The sequence below is a fragment of the Chiloscyllium plagiosum genome, unplaced genomic scaffold (genome assembly GCF_037043375.1).
Source record: "Chiloscyllium plagiosum isolate Xiang-an unplaced genomic scaffold, Cpla_swu_hap1 HiC_scaffold_6, whole genome shotgun sequence".
NCBI lineage: Eukaryota > Metazoa > Chordata > Chondrichthyes > Orectolobiformes > Hemiscylliidae > Chiloscyllium > Chiloscyllium plagiosum.
The window spans coordinates 55,679,398-55,698,401 of record NW_028270144.1 but is presented as its reverse complement, the minus strand read 5'-3'; the positions used below and the strand labels follow the sequence as shown (position 1 = coordinate 55,698,401).

General features: G+C 41.7%; 1 protein-coding gene and 1 long non-coding RNA gene across 5 annotated transcripts in view; one reads left to right on the top strand and one right to left on the bottom strand.

Moving 5' to 3' along the window:
• The window catches only part of LOC122551132 (uncharacterized), a 79,843-nt gene extending 64,961 nt beyond the window's left edge, over window positions 1–14,882 (bottom strand). Inside the window, exon 1 of the long non-coding RNA XR_015757418.1 lies at window positions 14,769–14,882. This is a non-coding gene — a long non-coding RNA (uncharacterized LOC122551132). The remainder of the gene's footprint in view (window positions 1–14,768) is intronic.
• Window positions 1–19,004, top strand: part of LOC122550565 (angiomotin-like protein 1) — a 260,953-nt gene that overhangs the window by 60,377 nt on the left and 181,572 nt on the right. The window lies entirely within an intron of this gene.

Genomic DNA, 19,004 nt, shown 5'->3' with positions numbered 1-19,004 from the left:
ACTTGAATTCCAGAGATAAAGTGAGAGTGACAGCCCTTGACATCAAGACTGCATTCTACTGAATGTAGCGCCCTACAAAAACTGGAATCAATGGGTATCATGGGCAAACTCTCTGGTGGCTGGAGTCTTATCTGGCACTAGGGAAGTAGTTGTGGTTGTTGGAGGTCAGTCATCTCCGCTCCAGGACATCTCTGCAGGGGTTTCTCAGGCCCAAACAGCTGTTTCATCAATGACCTTACCTTCACCTTAAGATTAGAAGTGGGAATGTGCAATCGGTGGCGAACAATGTTCAGCCAAATTCATATCTCCTCAGATACAGAAGCAGTGTGTGTTCAAATGCAACAAGATCTGGAAATATCCAGGCTTGGGCTGACAAGTGGCAAGTAACTTTCTCGCCACACAACTTCAGGCTATGACCATCACTATTAAGAGACAAGCTAACCACATCCCCTTGACATTCAATGGTGTTACCATTACTGAATACTCCACTATCAACATCATGAGTGTTATCATTGACCAGAAGGTCAACTGGACTACCACGTAAACAAAGTGACTACAAATGCAGGTCAGAGTCTAGGAATACTGTGCCAAGTAACTCACCTCCTGACTCCCCAAAGCCTGGCAACCATTTCAAACAGAAACAGAAATTGCTTGAAAAGCTCAGCATGTTTGGAAGCATCTGTGGAAAGAAGTAAGAGTTAATGTTTTGGGTCAAGTAGCACCATGTACAAGGCACAAGTCAGGAGCATGTTGAAATACTCTCCACTTGCCTACATGACTGCAACTCCAACATTATTCAAGAAGCTTGACACCATCCAGAACAAAGCAGCCCACTTGATTGGCACTACATCCACAACCATCCATTCCTCCCACCACAAATGCTCAGTAGCAGCAGTGTTTACTATCTCCAAGATGCACTGCACAAATTCACCAAGGATCCTCAGACAGCACCTTCCAAACCCATGACCATTTCCATCTAGAAGGACAGGGCAACAGATACATGGGAACACCACCGCCTTCAAGTTCCCTTCCAAGCCACTCACAATCATGGTTTCTTGACTGTCACTGGTTCAAAATCCTGGAATTCCTTCCCTAATGGCACTGTGGATAAACCCACAACAGGTGAACTGCAGTGGTTCAAGAAGGCAGCTCACCGTCACCTTCTCAAGGGCAACTATGGACAGGCAATAAATGCTGGTCAGCCAGCGATGCCCACATCCCATAAATGAATAGAGAAAAGGCCGTTCATCCCATCAATGATGTTCTGCCATTCTATGAAATCATGGCTGATATGATACTCCTCAACTCCACTTTCCCACCTCACACCATTATCCATGATTCCATTACTGACTAAAAAACAGTCTAGATCAGTGTGCTGGAAGAGCACAGCAATTCAGGCAGCATCCGAGGACAGGCAAAATCGACGTTTCGGGCAAAAGCCCTTCATCAAGAAGGGCTTTTGAAGCCTGATGAAGGGCTTTTGCCCGAAACGTCGATTTTGCCTGTCCTCGGATGCTGCCTGAATTGATGTGCTCTTCCAGCACCACTGATCCAGAATCTGGTTTCCAGCATCTGCAGTCATTGTTTTTACCTCTAAAAAACAGTCTATCGCAGTCTTGAATATACTTTAATAACCCACTCTCAACAGCTCTTTGCAATAAAGAATTCCACATACTAATTACTGTCAGAGAAAATAGTCATCTTCATTTCGGTTTTAAATGTGTGATTCCTCATTCTGAGACTGTCCAAGGAAGTAACCTTTCCGCAACAAATTGTCAAGTCATTTACAAATCATACATGTTTAAATAAGGTCAACTCTCATTCCGCTAAATCCCAATGAATATAGGCTAAATCTACTCAACCTCTCCATAGAAGATAGTCCCTTCATACCTAGCATTAGCCAAGTGAACCTTCTCCACATTCAATGCCTGTATACCTTTCTTAAAAGGGGCCCAAAACTGTTCACAGTATTCCAGCATGGTCTAACTCATGCCTTGTACAGGTTTAGCAAAATCTTTCTAGTTAATGCTCTATTCTCGTTGAAATAAAGGCCAATATGACATTTGCTTTTCTTATGGAACATAGAACATTACAATGTTCCATAAGGAAAGCAAATGTTGCCACGGTTGGAGGATTTGAGCTATAGGGAGAGGCTGAACAGGCTGGGGCTGTTTTCCCTGGAGCGTTGGAGGCTGAGGGGTGACCTTATAGAGGTTTACAAAATTGAGGGGCATGGATAGGATAAATAGACAATGTCTTTTCCCTGGGGTCCAGAACTAGTGGGCATAGGTTTAGGGTGAGAGGGGAAAGATAAAAAAGACCTAAGAGGCAACGTTTTCGCACAGAGGGTGATATGTGTATAGAATGAGCTGCCAGAGGATGTGATGGAGGCTGGTACAATTGTAACATTTAAGAGGCATTTGGACAGGTATATGAATAGGAAGCGTTTGGAGGGATATGGGCCGAGATCTGGCAGGTGGGACTAGATTGGGTTGGGATATCTGGTCAGTGTGGACAGGTTGGACCGAAGGGTCTATTTCCATCCTGTACATCTCTATGACTCTAGAGGAGGAGGATGGGTGGGAGACACTACCTGATAATGTTTTGGGTAAAGCAACCGCCCAATTATGAATATTCCTGATGAAGGGCTTATGCTTGAAACATTGACTCTCCTCCTCCTCGGATGCTGCCTGACCTGCTATGCTTTGCCAGCACCATACTCTTGGCCCAAATATAAAGCCTCATTTGCCCAGCAGTCCCATGTCTGCTCCTGCTCAGTGTTCACTCCGCCCATGCACGAGGTAAATTTTTATACTTTAAATTTACCTTCCCATCGGGCCTGTGGTCCTCACTGCCGCTCCTCCTACTTCAATTTCTGCCAACAAAATGAAGACCACTGAACTCCTGAGCTAAGTTTATATACTTTGTGATTCATGAACAAGGATTCCCAAATCCCTCTGTTCTGTAACTTTCTGCAGATTTCTAAATTTAGAAGCATAAATAAGGTATCTGAATGCATGCATTGTTCATTCACAGGGAAATTAATTTGGAAGGGGAACTTCTGGTGACTTGGCAAATTGGCAAATTCAGGTACATGCAAATAGACTTCATGATGTTTGCCATCAAGAAACTCAACCCAATTTTATGGTTCCAGGAACGTAATAGCAAATCCTGCTGTCAGCATCCTGCATTTTGGGCTCCTGCTTAATTAAATTTGCTTGCCACCTTTATTCCAGCTCCTGTGAACAGCACAAGATTTTTTTCATTGTGTTTCCTTGGTTTAAATTGCCATCTTCCTCTTAGTTCTGTGTTGAATTAAGAAATTTCAGATGAAATAATATTAAGATTTTCTGCAAGAATGCATTTACATCACTGAGTGAAGACAGATAATCATGTTGGTTTCTCAACCTTTTTTTATTTTATTCATTTGTGGGATGGTGTCTCTGGCTGGCCAATGTTTTATTGCCCGTCCTTATTTGCCCTTGAGAATGTGGTGATGAGGTGTCTTTTACCGCTACAGTCCATCTGCTGTGGGTTGACTCACAGTGCCATTAGGGAAGGAATTCCAGGCTTTTGACCCAGTGACAGTGAAGGAACAGCAATACATTTCCATGTCAGGATGGTGACAGGCTTGGAAGAGAACTTGAATGTGGTGGTGTTCCCATGTATCTGCTGCCCTTGTTCTTCTAGATGGAAATGCTCATGGGTTTGGAACGTGCCGTCTGAGGGGTTTTGCTGAATTTGTGCAGTGCATCTTGGAGATAGTACACACTGCTGCTACTGAGTATCAGTGATGGGAGGAGTGGATTCTTGTGGATGTAGTGTCAATCAAATGAGTTGCTTTGTCCTGGATGGTGGCAAGTTTCTTGAGTGTTGTTGGAGGTGCACTCATCCACGCAAGTGGGGAGTATTCCATCACCCTCCTGACTTGTGGAAAGTGAGTTCTGCAGACGCTGGAGAGTCAGAGTCAAAAAGTGTGGAATTCCTGAAGAAGAGCTTATGCCCAAAATGTTGATTGTCCTGCTCCTTCTCTGCTGTCTGACCTGCTGTATTTTTTCCAGTGCCCCAACTTTTCGATTCCTGACTCGTGTCTTGTAGATGATGGACAGGCTTTGAAAAGTAAGGAGGTTAGTTACTTACCGTAGTATTCCTAGCTTCTGACCTGCTCATGTAGCCACTGTGTTTATGTGGTGAGTCCGGTACAGTTTCTGGTCAATGATAACCCCCCAGATGTTGATAATGGGGGTTTCAGTGATGGTAACACCACTAAATGCCAAGGGACTGTGGTCAGATTGTTTCTTATTCATGGTGGTCATAGCCTTGCATTTGTGTGGCACAAATGTTACTTGCCATTTGTCAGCTTAAGCCTGGATATTGTCCAGATCTTGTGGCATTTGAGCATAGACTGCTTCAGAATCTGAGGAGACCTGAATGGTGCTGAACATTATGCAGTCATTGGCCAACATCCCCACTTCTGACCTTATGATGGAGGGAAGGCCATTGATGAAGCAGCTGAAAATGGTTGGGCTGAAGACACTACCCTGAGGAACCCCTGCAGAGATGTCCTGGAGCTGACCTCCATCAACCACTGCATTCTTTCTAAGTGTCAGGTATGACTCTAATCACTGGAGAGTCCCATTGATTCCAGTTTTGCAAGGGATCCTTGATGCCAAGGGCTGTCACTTGCACCTCACATCTGGAATTCAGCTCTTTTGTCCATGTTTGACAAAAGCTGTAATGAGGTTCAGAGCTGAGTGGTCCTGGTGGAACCCAAACTGGGTGTCACTGAGCAGGTGCTGCTGATAACACTGTTGATGACACCTTCCAACACATTATTAATCATTTGAGTGTAGATTGATGGAGTGGTCATTGGCGGGGATGGATTTGTCTTGCTTTTTACGACAAATTTGGGAAATTTTCCACATTGTCGGGAAACCAGTGTTGTAACTGTACTGTAACAGCATGGTAGCAGAGCAGCATGATCTGGGGCACAAGTCTTCAGTACTATTGTTGGAATTTTGTCAGGGCCTGCAGCCTTTGCAGTATCCAATGTCTCCAACCATTTCTTGACATCACATGGAGTGAATTGAATTAGCTGAAGACTAGTATCTCTAAGGTTGGGGACCACTGGCGGAGGCCAAAATGGATCATCCATTTGACACCCTGGCTGAATTTGCTGTGAAAGCTTCAGCCTTACCTTTTGCACTGATGTGCTAGGCTCTGTCATCATTGAAAATGGGAATATTTGTGGAGCCGCCTCCTCCATTTAATTGTTTTTTTTTTATAGATATTTTTATTAGAAATTTAACATTTTTACAAGTTTACAAAAATAAACAAAACTCTCAGATATAAACATTGATATACAATTAGCTCAAATATACAATAACCAAAATTTGACAAAAAAAAACAAAACAACAAAAAAACGAAAAGAAAAAAAAACACAAACAAACAAATCTCAACTATCTACTAATCTAACCTACAACTAACCAGAGTGTATATTTAAGTCTCTTACATGCTCGGGATGTGTTAACATCAGATATGATAAAACCCGTATTCGTGTGGGATTCCTCCCCCGAGGGGCCGCGGACCAGCCAGGTTTGTAATCTCAATTAAATAAAAGCCCTTGTTAGGATAGCCGAAATATCTGTATTTATGTAATTCAAAAAGGGCTGCCATATTTTATAAAATAATTCGGTCTTTCGGTGCACCATATTTGTAAGGAAGTCAAGGGGAATACATTCCATAATTAGTCTGTGCCAATTTGAAAGTCCAGGGGGGCCCTCCGCCACCCAGTTCATCAAAATATTTTTCCTTGCACAGAAAGAAAGAATAGAAAATAGTCTCTTCCCGTACGTGTCCAGGGAGGGAAAGTTCGAAAAGCCCAAGAGGAGAGATACGGGGTCCACTTTTATTTCCGTTCCTAAAATTTCTGTCAGGGTGCTTGCTACTTTAGTCCAATATCTACGGATCTTATGACAGGTCCATAAGCAATGTACAAGAGTGCCCACCTCTATTTTGCATTTAGAACACATTGGAGATGCTCCTGCTTTAAATTTTGCCAATCGAACCGGTGCTATATGGGCCCTATGAAGTATCTTCAGCTGGATAGCCTGGGTTCTGTTACAAATAGTAATTCTTCTAGCATTTTCCCAGATATCATTCCACGTTTCTGTGGAGATTTCTAGTCCCAGATCCTGATCCCATGTTTTAAGCAGATTATCCATATCTCCCGATACTTCATCATGTAGCAAGTGATAAATATTACTGACGGAAGATACCCCCACTGGTCGTAGGACACTACATTCTCTATCGGATTTATAAAGACTATCTAATAACGTAGTCTTCTTCTGTATAAAATCTCGAATTTGGAAGTATCGAAAGAGGTCTCCATTGGGTAATCCGAATTTCTGACGCAACTGTCCGAAAGACATCAGGACCCCATCTTTAAATAAATCCCCGAGACATGAGATACCCCTGGATCTCCAGAGTTTAAAAGTGGCATCTGTTAACCCCGGTTGGAATCCCCATGCTCCCACTATCGGTGCATAGGGGGATGTTTTATGTGAATTACCCTCATTTTGCCGCATTATATTCCAAGCCTTGATTGTATTCAGTATTATAGGGTTTTTACAGTGATCTGTAATGATTTTCCTCTTGTCCAAGAATAAAAGGTTAATAAGTGGGTATTTTACTTGAGAAGCCTCGATGTCCAACCAGATTGATTGTGGATCAGACAAGACCCAATCAGCTATATAACTTAATAGGGAACTTAATTGATATTTCCTAAAATCTGGGAAGTCCAATCCACCCCTTGCCTGTGGAAGCTGTAGCTTCTTCAGCTTAATGAGGGGCCGCCTATGGTTCCAGATAAAGGAACTCAGCCAGCCGTATAATTTACATAAAGCTGTCCTCGGCAGCATCACCGGAAGCATTCTCATAGGATATAGGAGACTGGGCAGGATATTCATTTTGATTAATGCTATTCTACCCAACCAGGAAATTGGCAGGTCTCCCCATCGCTGGAGGTCCTGCCTTATCCTTTCCAATAAATACACAAAATTAGCCTTATACAACTGACCAAATACTGGGGTAATAAAAATGCCTAAATACAAGAAACCCTCCAGGGACCAGCGAAAGGGAAAAAGGGAACCTTCCGCTAAGTGGGGTATCACAGCAAGGCCACCCATTGGCATAGCCTCCGATTTTGAAAAGTTAATTTTATAGCCTGAGAATGCACTAAATGTATTAATAACTTGGATTAAGCGAGGTATGGACATCAAAGGGTTACTGAGGAATAGAAGAACATCATCTGCATAAAGGGTAACTTTATGTTTACCTGTACCAATCCTTGGGGCCACTATATTAGGATCAGCTCGTATAGCTTCTGCTAGTGGTTCAATTATTAGCGTGAATAACAATGGAGAGAGGGGACATCCCTGACGGCAGCCCCTACCCACACTGAAGCTATCCGAGCCTAATCCATTGGTAACCACAACTGCTTTGGGATCACTATACAATGTTGAGATCCATTTGGTAAACACCTGTCCAACACCAAACCTCTCCAATGTGTAAAACAAATATGACCATTCGACCCTATCAAATGCCTTTTCCGCGTCTAATGAAACCACTACTCCTGGTATCTTTCCCTGATGACAAGCTTGAATCATATTCAGAGCCCTTCTAACATTATTGGATGATCTACGGCCCTTAATAAACCCCGTCTGATCCTCCTTTATAATATGTGGCAGTATCCTTTCTAATCTCAGTGCTAACGTTTTAGAGAGGATTTTAAAATCTACATTTAGCAAGGATATTGGTCTGTATGATGTACAATCTTCTGGGTCCTTTCCTTTTTTAAGGATAAGAGAGATATTTGCCTCTTTCAGCGAAGGCGGGAGACAGCCCTGACTATATGCATAGTTATACATATCCATAAGTGGACCAACCAGTATTTCTGTAAATTCTTTATAGAATTCAGCTTGAAAGCCATCTGGGCCCGGCGTCTTACCATTTTGAAGGTGCCTAATTGCATCAACTATTTCTTGGGGTGTAAGAGGAGCATTTAGGACCGATACTTGTTCCGGAGTTAGGTCTGGAAAAGTCAAATTTTTAAAAAATGACTGCATCCTCTTCGTCCTATCTTCACAATCCTGTGATTTATATAACTCAGAATAGAATTTTCTAAAGGTCGCATTAATCTTTTTATGATCATGAGTCAAAATACTGGTACTTTCCTTGATAGACATAATAGTCTGAGGGGCCTTTTTTTTCTTTGCAAGAAATGCTAAGTATCTACCCGGTTTGTCGCCATATTCATATAACCTTTGCTTTGCAAATAATATTTCCCTCTTAGCCGTTTGAGTAAGTATAGTATTTAGAGCTGTCCTAAGAGCTGTGATCCTTTGCAATTTAATAATAGAGGGTCTATCAGTGTATGCTGTTTCAGCCGCTTTTAAGCGGGCTTCAAGCAGACGCTGTTGTTCTCCCTTTAATTTCTTCTGGGTCGCTGAGTAGGAGATGATCAAGCCTCGCGTGTAAGCTTTGATGGTCTCCCACATCATTGATGGGTTGCTAGCTGTACCTGAATTAATTTCTAAAAAAGTTTTAAATTCTTGAGAGAAGTACTTTACAAATTTACTATCTTTCATTAAGAAGGGGTCCATACGCCAATGCCGAGGGGATGTCCCACTGTTCCTCGCCTTAGTTTCCATATATACAGCAGCGTGGTCAGAAATTGCTATATTACCTATTTTACAGGATGATATGGAATTTAAAAAAATTGAGGGGGCAAAAAACATATCAATTCTGGTGTGACATTTATGTGGATTAGAGTAGAAAGAAAAATCTCTACCCTGTGGATGAAGACATCTCCATACATCTACTAATCCTAATTCTTTGTTCAGATCCATCAATTGTCTAGATCTGGGAGATACTCCTGCAGTACTCTTGGGAATCCTGTCTATTTCCGGATCCATAATACAATTAAAGTCTCCCCCTATAATTATATGACGGGCATCAAAAGCCATCAATTTTGAAAAGGCTTCCGTTATAAATTTAAAGGGGTGTGCCGGGGGGCAGTACAAATTTAAAATCCCATATTCCTCTCCATTTATGAGAGCTTTAATCAAGATATATCGTCCAGATTCGTCTTTTATCTGCTTTAGGATTTTGAAAGGGAAATTCTTCCGAACAAGAATAACAACTCCCCTGCTTTTTGAGCTAAAAGAAGAAAAAAAGGCCTGATCAAATCCGCCCTGTCGTAATTTCAAATGTTCTTTATCTGACAGGTGTGTCTCCTGTAGGAGAGCTATATCAACTCTTTCCTTCTTAAGATTTGATAATATTTTCTTCCTTTTAAGTGGCGAATTACTCCCCTTGACATTCCAGGTGCACCACTTAACCGATTGATCAACCATAATCCTCTGGGCCAATCCGAGACCCCTCGGGAGGGGGAACCCTATCCAGAACATCCCGAGCATGGAACATGTAAAATTTACAAAAATAAACCCTCTTTAATACACCCACAACAATACAGTAAAAAACTATTTCTAAATAAAAAAGATATAAAACGTATCTAAGTGGAGACTTTCCCCCTTGTTCCCAGGGGGCATCACTTCCTCTCCAAAAATCACTCATATCCTCTCCCAACCAATGCCCCACCCTTGACCCAGGCACTCCTCAATAAAATGAGGAAAATTCAAATATAATACAAAGTTAGAGTTAACAGTGAGCACCCCACCCCCACCCCTACCAACACCTGGGTATATTTGGTAATGTTAATACCATATATAAACATATAACTATGAAATTACCAGTTCAACAAATAATAATTAAATATGATAATACAAAATAACGAAGGGAAAAACAACCCCGCTCCTAAAGACAGAGGTAAAATCGAATAAGGTAACCACCTCCCCCCACCAACATTAACCAAATCCCCCAGCTTATATATACATATATATATATATACATACACATACATATATATATATATATATACACACACACACACACACACACACACACACACACACACACACACACACACACACACACACACACACACACACACACACACACACACACACACACACACACACACACACACACCCCTCATATATACATAAAATAATAACAGAAAACAACTCCAAGGGGGGGGGGGGGGGGGAGAAAATCAAATCCCTCTCCCCACCCCCCATAATAATATTAAGCAATAAGGTAAGAAGAAAAAAGGGAGGGGATATAAACCAAAACGGGGGGGGGGAAGGCAGACCAACATCCATTATGTCCTACAGTTTATCTGAGAGAGTCCAAGAATTCCTTAGCCTTTTCTGGTGATCCAAAGTTATATACAGATCCTTCATGGTTAAAGCGTAACATCGCTGGGTAGCGTAAGGAGTACTGTACATTTAAGTCCCTTAAACGCTTCTTCGCCTCGTCGAATGCCTTCCTCTTTCGAACCAGAGCCGGGGAAAAGTCCTGAAATAGCATGATCTTGGATCCTTTGTAGATCATAGCTTGGGGGTCTTTTCCGAGATTTCTAGAGGCTTCTAGGAGTATCTGCCTCTCCCTGTAGCTCTGCAGCCGGAACAGGACCGGGCGTGGGCGCTGGTTCGAGCCAGGCCCGTGTATTGCTACCCGGTAGGCCCATTCCACCCTTACCTGGCCTGATCCAGCTTGCAGATTTAAAAGTTGTGGCAGCCACTGCTCCAGGAATGCTGTAAGCTGGCCTTCCTCTTCCTGTTCGGGAAGGCCCAGCAAACGAATATTTTTTCGACGACCTCGATTATCGAGGTCGTCAATATGATTTTCCAAGGTCCGGACTCGCTGCTCGAGAGTCCCGACCTGACCCACGGCCGATTGAGCGGTTGTCTCCGAGGTCGCGGCCTTTAGCTCCGCCCCTCCGACTCGGCGTTGAATTTCTTCAATTTCACGGTCGTGCTTCTGCAGCGCGGCCGAGAGCGACTCCCAACGATTCCTGGATTCGACGATAAAGGCATCAATCTTCGAGTCAAGCTTGGAAAGCATTTCTGCAAGGCTTGCTACTGTAGGTAAGTCCCCCGGGGCGGCTGTGGACGCCTCTGCTGCAGCTGGAGAGTGTGGGGGAGGGGTTCCTGCTTGCTGAGAGCTGCGGGCTCCCTTCCCTTTAGTCACTTTAACTTAGGATAAAGTTGCTTAAATGTAATGTTACACAACTAATTGAATTACTAAACTATTATAAATGATTTATAAATGATTTGGTGAGCTTGGTAGGGGGTAGGTGACCCACTGTGCCCAAGTCTTGGGAGGAGCACTATAGACTCGGTCTTACTGGGTCGCCGCCATCTTGGATCCCCCCATTTAATTGTTTAATTGTCCACCACCATTCACGACTGGATGTGGTACGACTGCAGAATTTAGACCTGATGTATTGGTTGTGGGATCACTCAGCTCTATCACTTGCTGCTTATGCAGCTCTCCCAATTTTGGGACTAACCCCCAGAGTTGGTGAGGAGGGCTTTGCAGGGACAACAGAGCCAGTTCTGCTGTTGTCTTTGCCAGTGCTTAGATCGATACCAGACAATTGTCCAGTTTCATTTCTTTGAGACTTTGTAGTGACTGGTACAGCTGAGTGGCCATTTCAGGGGTCAACCATCATCACTAAACAACAAGAAGTTTTATTTATTTAGTTTTTTGAAAATTGTTAAAGTTCTCAGGCAGTGCACAGCAGATTTAAAAATTGACATCAATCAGAACAGACATAAAGATATGTGAGCAAAACCTGGATCAGAGGTAAGATTTACAAGTGTTGTAAAGGAAGAGCGAGATGAAGGAAAGTATGGAGAGGCATTTCCATAACTTAAAACCTAGAAAGTTGTAGACATGATCACCAATGATGGGGTAAAAGAAGTGGAGCATTCACTAGAGGCCATTGTTTGAGGAACGCACAGTGCTTTGAGAATTGTCGAATTGTAAGCAGTTACAAAGATAAACAGAAACAAGGTGCTGGAAGAATTGAAGCATAAAGTTGAGAATATCAAATGGAGGCTTTGATTTATAGTTAATGTAGGCCTAGAAGCAAAGGAATAACGAATGAATAGAATTTGGTGGAGTTAGAATATAAACAGAAGAGACTTGGATCTGTTTATATTTATGGATGATGGAAGACAGGAAGCTGACTAAGAGAGTATGAGAATACTGAACTGGAGGTAACATGCATGCATGAGCATTTCAAACCAGATGGACTGATCAAACATGAAAATTGTCGTATTATTGAGGCAAAAATTGTCAGTGTTAAGGATGAAAAGTAATTGAAGATCATACGAGTTTCAATGCCAGAATTCAGTTCAGAAAGCAACCAAGGAGAAATACAGCTGGGAAAGAATCCACTTCAATTACCCCAATGTTTAATTGGGAAACTTTTCAAATAATTGCAGTGGAAGGTCAGAGAGAGATAACAATGAGATAGAGCTAAATACCATCAGGCAACATAGCAATCAGATCTTCCCAGGATGAAGTTTAAAAAGAATACACTCAGTTGTGCATATTCACAGCCTACAAATGCAACTGCAATTAATGAATCTCTGCAGTGGCATATGGGGGAGGGAGGAGGGTTAAAGGAAAAAATGTTGATCTGGGCTACCAACTCTGAAACTCTGTGTAGCATTTCTTAAATAAAGGCCAGTATTTGCCTTTTAGCTTTGTCCACTGCATCGTTATATCATTGACAGAAGAGCACAAACGTTATATTTTTAGGTGTGAACAAATTTCAACCTGATTGGAACTTCCTACCAGACATGATACAGTGACATCTCATGGGAATAGTGGCCTATATTGTCAAACAAGACAAAAGTTTATTGCACTCAATAAGCAGCTCATTCACTTCAACAAACATCAAGTAAAAGAAAGGGGACTGAGATAATCTGCCACTTGCTGACAAACGTTCTGTTTTGCCTCAACATTGAACTTGGCTTCTTTTTTTACCCAGAATTTCTCCTTTTCACCTCCCTCATACAACTGATAAAAACTTAAGTTAGCTTGAGACTGTGTGACTTGAAAGAAGTCCTGGGATTTACATATTAATCAATTGAAACCTGCATCCCTATTCTTAACAGCAATCTAGGTTTGTTCAATACATCTCATCAGTGTATGGCACTTTGATCTTTTATTATAAATTCTTTGTCTTATGATCCTGCCCCACTAACTATCTGACAAAGGAGTAGTGCTCCAAAAGCTTGTAATTTCAAATAAACCTGTTGGACTATAACCTGGTGTTGTGTGTTTTTTAAGTTTGTAAAGGCCAACAAATGTTTAGAAATGACTTTCAAAAATATTAAATCTTAAAAACGTAGACCACTATGTGATATACCCACTTTCTTTGTGACACCTCAGCAATTAAGTTGAGGATGGGAAAGTTCATGGTAACCTTCTCAACTCTCCAACAGTTAATGCACTTAGATGGTAAATTAACAGCTGCTTAAGCAGCTTAATGTACTACAACCCAAAGTGGCTGCCTTCCCAACCTGGAGGCCAGGAAGGTGTAAGGTACAATGTTCTTGCAGCCATCATTAAAAGAACATAGATTCAATCAGTTGCTGTAATCTAAATCATCTAAAGCAACAGCTTATTTATTTTAAAATGGAATAATTCACTAATTAAAATAGTGAAGAAAAGAGAGAAATTTGGGATAATTGGCTTGAGCATTGCCAATGGAGATTTGCAAACTAATAAACTGTAAATGGAAAGTGTTCACTACATGAAAAATAAATGAGTGGATCACTCAAAATGGACAATGAAGCTTAAGGGTTTATCCATTAAGAAGCAAAGAAACTATTCCTGAACCAACTATATTTATGACATATTGAGGATAGATTAACAATCTTGTGTTGTGGCAGGGCAATTATTTATTTTAAAAATATATAGTTTCATTGGAGTGAGGGGAGGTTAGTGTTCAAACAATTGGCTCCAAAAGTGCAAATTATTTCTCATTCTGTTCAATCAGGTATGCAAACAAATCAACAAGATTTTAAACTTCCAAACATTATTATTTTAATGATCATTATGCAGAATAAGGAAAAACACTACAACATTAAACAGGGAATATAAATAATCAGAATGAAGACAAGGTGGGGGGGGGAGGGGAAATGAGGAAACTGGAGAAATCTGAGTTCAACACATGTGGTTGGAGGGTTCCTGTGCAAGAGGATTCGCAGTAGGTTAAAATGTTTGGAGGAACCCTCCGATTTCTCCAGTTTCCTCATTTCCCCACCCCCCCCCCACCCCCCACCTTGTCTCAGTCCCAACCCTCTAACTCAGAACCGCCTTCCTAACCTGCAATCTTCTTCCTGACCTCTCTGCCCCCACCCCCACTCCGGTCTATCACCCTCACCTTAACCTCCTTCCACCTATCGCATTTCCAACGCCCCTGCCCAAATCCCTCCTCCCTACCTTTTATCTTAGCCTGCTTGGCACACTCTCCTTATTCCTGAAGAAGGGCACCTCCCCGAAACGTCGATTCTCCTGCTCCTTGGATGCTGCCTGACCTGCTGCGCTTTTCCAGTAACACATTTTCAGCACTGAAGAGAATAGGTAAACCTCACATTTGGAGACATTATAGCTGGACTGTTAAGCCAGATACTCAGATAATATTCAAATCCTGCCACAACAGATGATGAAATTTAAATTTACTAAAAAATACTGGAATTAAGAATCTGAATCTATTGTTGATTGCTGGGAAAAATCCATCTGGTTCACTAGCATCCTTTGGGAAAGGAAACTATCATTCTTACCTGGTCTGGCCTATGTGTGACACCAAACCCACAGCAATGTGGTTGACTTTTAATTGCTCTTTGAGCAATTAGGGATGGGCAATTAATGCTGCCTGGCTGGCGATGTCTCATCCTGTGAATGAATAAAGGGGGAAAAATGTATATTTTGGTGTGCCATAGTTTGAAGTGATTGATATGGATATTATCAATGTAATAAAATAATCTGGTATTTTAAGGGCAGACAATTTACTCTACTGGTACTAACCTAGCAATGATAAATATCTATACCCATAAAGAGAAATCACTTTGAATATTAAAAAAGACTTTCATTTCACACCTTTCACTACTTCAGTATATCTAAAGTGTTTTACAGCCTTTGATTTTTTAAAAACACAGTCCCTTTTATAAATAGAAAACTCAGCAGCAATCTGCTCACAGCAAATTCCCACAAAACACAAAATGGTGATGATGAGCAGTATTACTGTCAACGAAAAGCTGATTATGGACAAATATTGTCCAAGACATTTAGGATAACACCCCTCCTCTTCTTCTAATTAATATCATAAAGACATTTATATAAAAAAGGAAGCAGATAGGAGCTTGGTTTAACGTCTCAAGGACTGCATAAAACACTACATAGGACAAGCAGGAAGACAGCTAATGATCCGTATCCGTGAACACCAACTAGCCACAAAACTACACGACACGACCAGCTATCCTTAGTAGCCACACACACAGATGACAGGCAACATGAGTTCGACTGGGACAACACTACTATTATAAGACAAGCCAAACGGAGAACAGTCAAGGAATTCCTAGAGGCATGGCACTCATCCACAGATTCTATCAACAAACACATCGACCTGGCCCAATATCACCGGCCACTGCAGCGGAAAACTGGAACTGACAACCGGAAGCGGCAGAGACAAACCACTATAAATGCCGGAGGAAACAACACAGAAGCACTTCACAGAAGGCTCCCAAGCACTGAGGATGCCATCTAGACAGGGGACAAAACGTTTGCAACACAAATTCCCAGCTCGGCGAACAGAACCACAACATTAGATGGCACTAATGTGATGGCAAAAGATGGCACTTTGAACAGTACAGCATCCTCTCAATTTGATACTAGTGTCAACAATGTGGGTTCAATTCCTGTACCAGCTGAGGTCATCATGAAAGTCGCACCTTTTCAACCTCGCCTCTCAGTTGATCCTCAAGTTAAACCACCACTAGTCGTCTCTCTCTCTCTCTCTTTCTGACAAGAGAGCAGCCCTGTGGTCTTCTGGGATGACGACAATTTTATTTTTAGTGTCAGTCTTGACTGCTGTGCTCAAATCCCTAGAATGAAGCCAGAATCGTCTGACTCAGGAGTGACAGTACTGCAATTTAGTCACACATGAAAATGGTGTTCTAACCAAATGTCCACTTGAATGCAACTACCATGCCTTTTCTGCTTGCAAAACCCCAAAAATCCTATACTTTTTCATGGCATGAGCTTGAAAATAATTTAAAATATAAAATATAAAAATACAAGGAAAGCAATTTCCAGAACAAGCAGACATTTACAACAATTTCTTCATTGTTGTGAAAGGATTTCATATCATGTCACTAAATAAAAACTAAAAGAAATATGGATGCTGGAAATCAGGTACAAAAACAGAAATTGTTGGTAAAGCTCAGACATTCTGAGGAAGGGTCATTTGCCCTGAAACATCAACTCTGATTTCTCTCCACGGAGGCGGCCAGATCTGCTGACCTTTTCTATTTTGTTTCATACTTTGCTACTTCTGGAATAGTAACCACAATGCTTCCCTTGTTTCTATATAGTTTTTAAACATTAATGAGCAGATTGCCACACAGTCAATGTGTGGCAGTCACACAGTCAATTCCACATTTAAATCTATTTAAGATTAGTCAAACAGTCATTAACATATAAATAGGTGGGACTTGGAGTTAAATGGCCATGACATCAACATTGCATCCGTGGCATCAACCTAACTGAGGAATTTGGAAAGTCAAAGCTACTGATCCTAAAATATCCAAGCTAAAACTTGTTCTCTATATATTTGCCAAATTTATTCTTAAAATGCAAATAATTTTGAACATATGATTGATACTTCTATCTTGGAAACAATTATGTTGTCAAAAAAGCTTGCAAGAATTCAGGTTCTGTTGTATGCATCAACAGAGCACCATTAATGCAGAAGCTAAAAACATCTAAATGGACAGAACATAAAATGCAGATACATATTTGAGAGAACTGCAAGAAGCCCATAAGCATATTTAAAAGAAGCAGTTATCTAAGGGTAGCATGGTGGCTCAGTGCACCGATCTGCCAGGGGAACATGTTCAATTCTGGCCGAGGGTGATTGTCCATATGGAGGTTGTACATTCTTCCTGTGTATGCATGGGTTTCCTCTGGGTGCAACAGAGGTTTCTGACTACAGTCCAAAGGTGCATTGATGAGGTGGATGGGCCATGCTAAATTGTCCATAATAATAGAGATGTACAGCATGGAAACAGACCCTTTGGTCCAACCCATCCACACCGACCAGAGATCCCAACACAATCTAGTTCCACCTGCCAGCACCCAGCCCATATCCCTCCAAACCCTTCCTATTCATATACCCATCCAAATGCCTCTTAAATGTTCCAATTGCACCAGCCTCCACCACATCCTCTGGCAGCTCATTCCATACACATACCACCTTCTACGTGAAAAAGTTGCCCCTTTGGTCTCTTTTATATCTTTCCCCTCTCATCCTAAACCTATGCCTTCTAGTTCTGGATTCCCCAATCCCAGGGAAAAGACGTTGTCTATTTATCCTATCCATGCCCCTCATAATTTTGTAAACCTCTATAAGGTCACCCCTCAGCCTCCGACGCTCCAGGGAAAACAGCCCCAGCCTGTTGAGCCTCTCCCTATAGCTCAAATCCTCCAACCCTGGCAACATCCTTGTAAATCTTTTCTGAACCCTTTCAAGTTTCACAACATCTTTCTGATAGGAAGGAGACCAGAATTGCACGCAATATTCCAACAGTGGCCTAACCAATGTCTTGTACAGCTGCAACATGACCTCCCAACTGCTGTACTCAATACTCTGACCAATAAAGCAAAGCATACCAAACGCCTTCTTCACTATCCTATGTACCTGCGACTCCTGTTCTCAAGAGATGTGCAGGCTAGGAGAGTTAGCCATAGGAAATGCAGGATTACAGGGTGCCATAGCCATAGGAAATTCAGGATGGTTGGTTCTGGGTGGAATGCTGTTTGGAGAGTTGGTGTGTACTCAATGGGTCAAATGGCCTGCTCCCACACAGTAGGAATTCTATGATTCTAAGAAAAGCTTGGATAAAAATAAATAAAAGGGACAGAATCATAGAGTTGTACAGCATGGAAACAGACCCTTATGTTCAACTCGTCCATACCGACCAGATATCCTAAATTAATCTAGTCCCATTTTCCAGCATTTGGCCGATATCCCTCTCAACTCTTCCTGGTCATGTACCCACCCAGATTCCTTTTATTGAATTTTGTAATTGTACCGGCCTCCACCACATCCTCTGGCAGCTCATTTCATACATGCACCATCCTCTATGTGATAAAGCTGCCCTTTAGATCCATTTTAGATCTTTCCCCTCTCAGCTTAAAACTATGTCCTCTTGTTTTGGACTCCCCTGCTCTACTCTTCACTCATTGCCCCTCATGATTTTATAAACCTCTGTAAGTTCACCCCTCAGCCTCCAGTGCTCCAAGTAAAATAACCCCAACCTATTCAGCTTCTCCCTAAGCCCAAACCCTCCAATCCTGGAACATCCTTGTAATCTTTTCTGAACTCTTTCAAATTTAAACATCTTTCCTAAAGCAGGGAGACCAGAATAGGAAAGCTTAATACAAAAAAAAGAAAATAAAGTTTCCAGTATGGTGAGATGTGGTTACAAAAATCTGCTGCAGGATTGTTCTTAGAATCTGAAATAAAAATCTATCTGTTTTGGGATGTTGGTTGATGTCCAAAGGAATATCCAGTAACATATTTGGAGCAGCCCAGGAACTGTTCCTCCCTGATCTATATAGACAAACCCTAAATCCTTCTGGAATCCCCATATTTATTAAAGTAGCATGAACGTTTTTAAAATTGGCATATAGAATCCTTGATAAATCTCTGTGTTATAATAACACAAACAGCCTTGCAGACCTTCTCCCCATTGCAGTCTGTAATGTTGTTCTGTTGACTGGCGCTAGGACCTAAATGA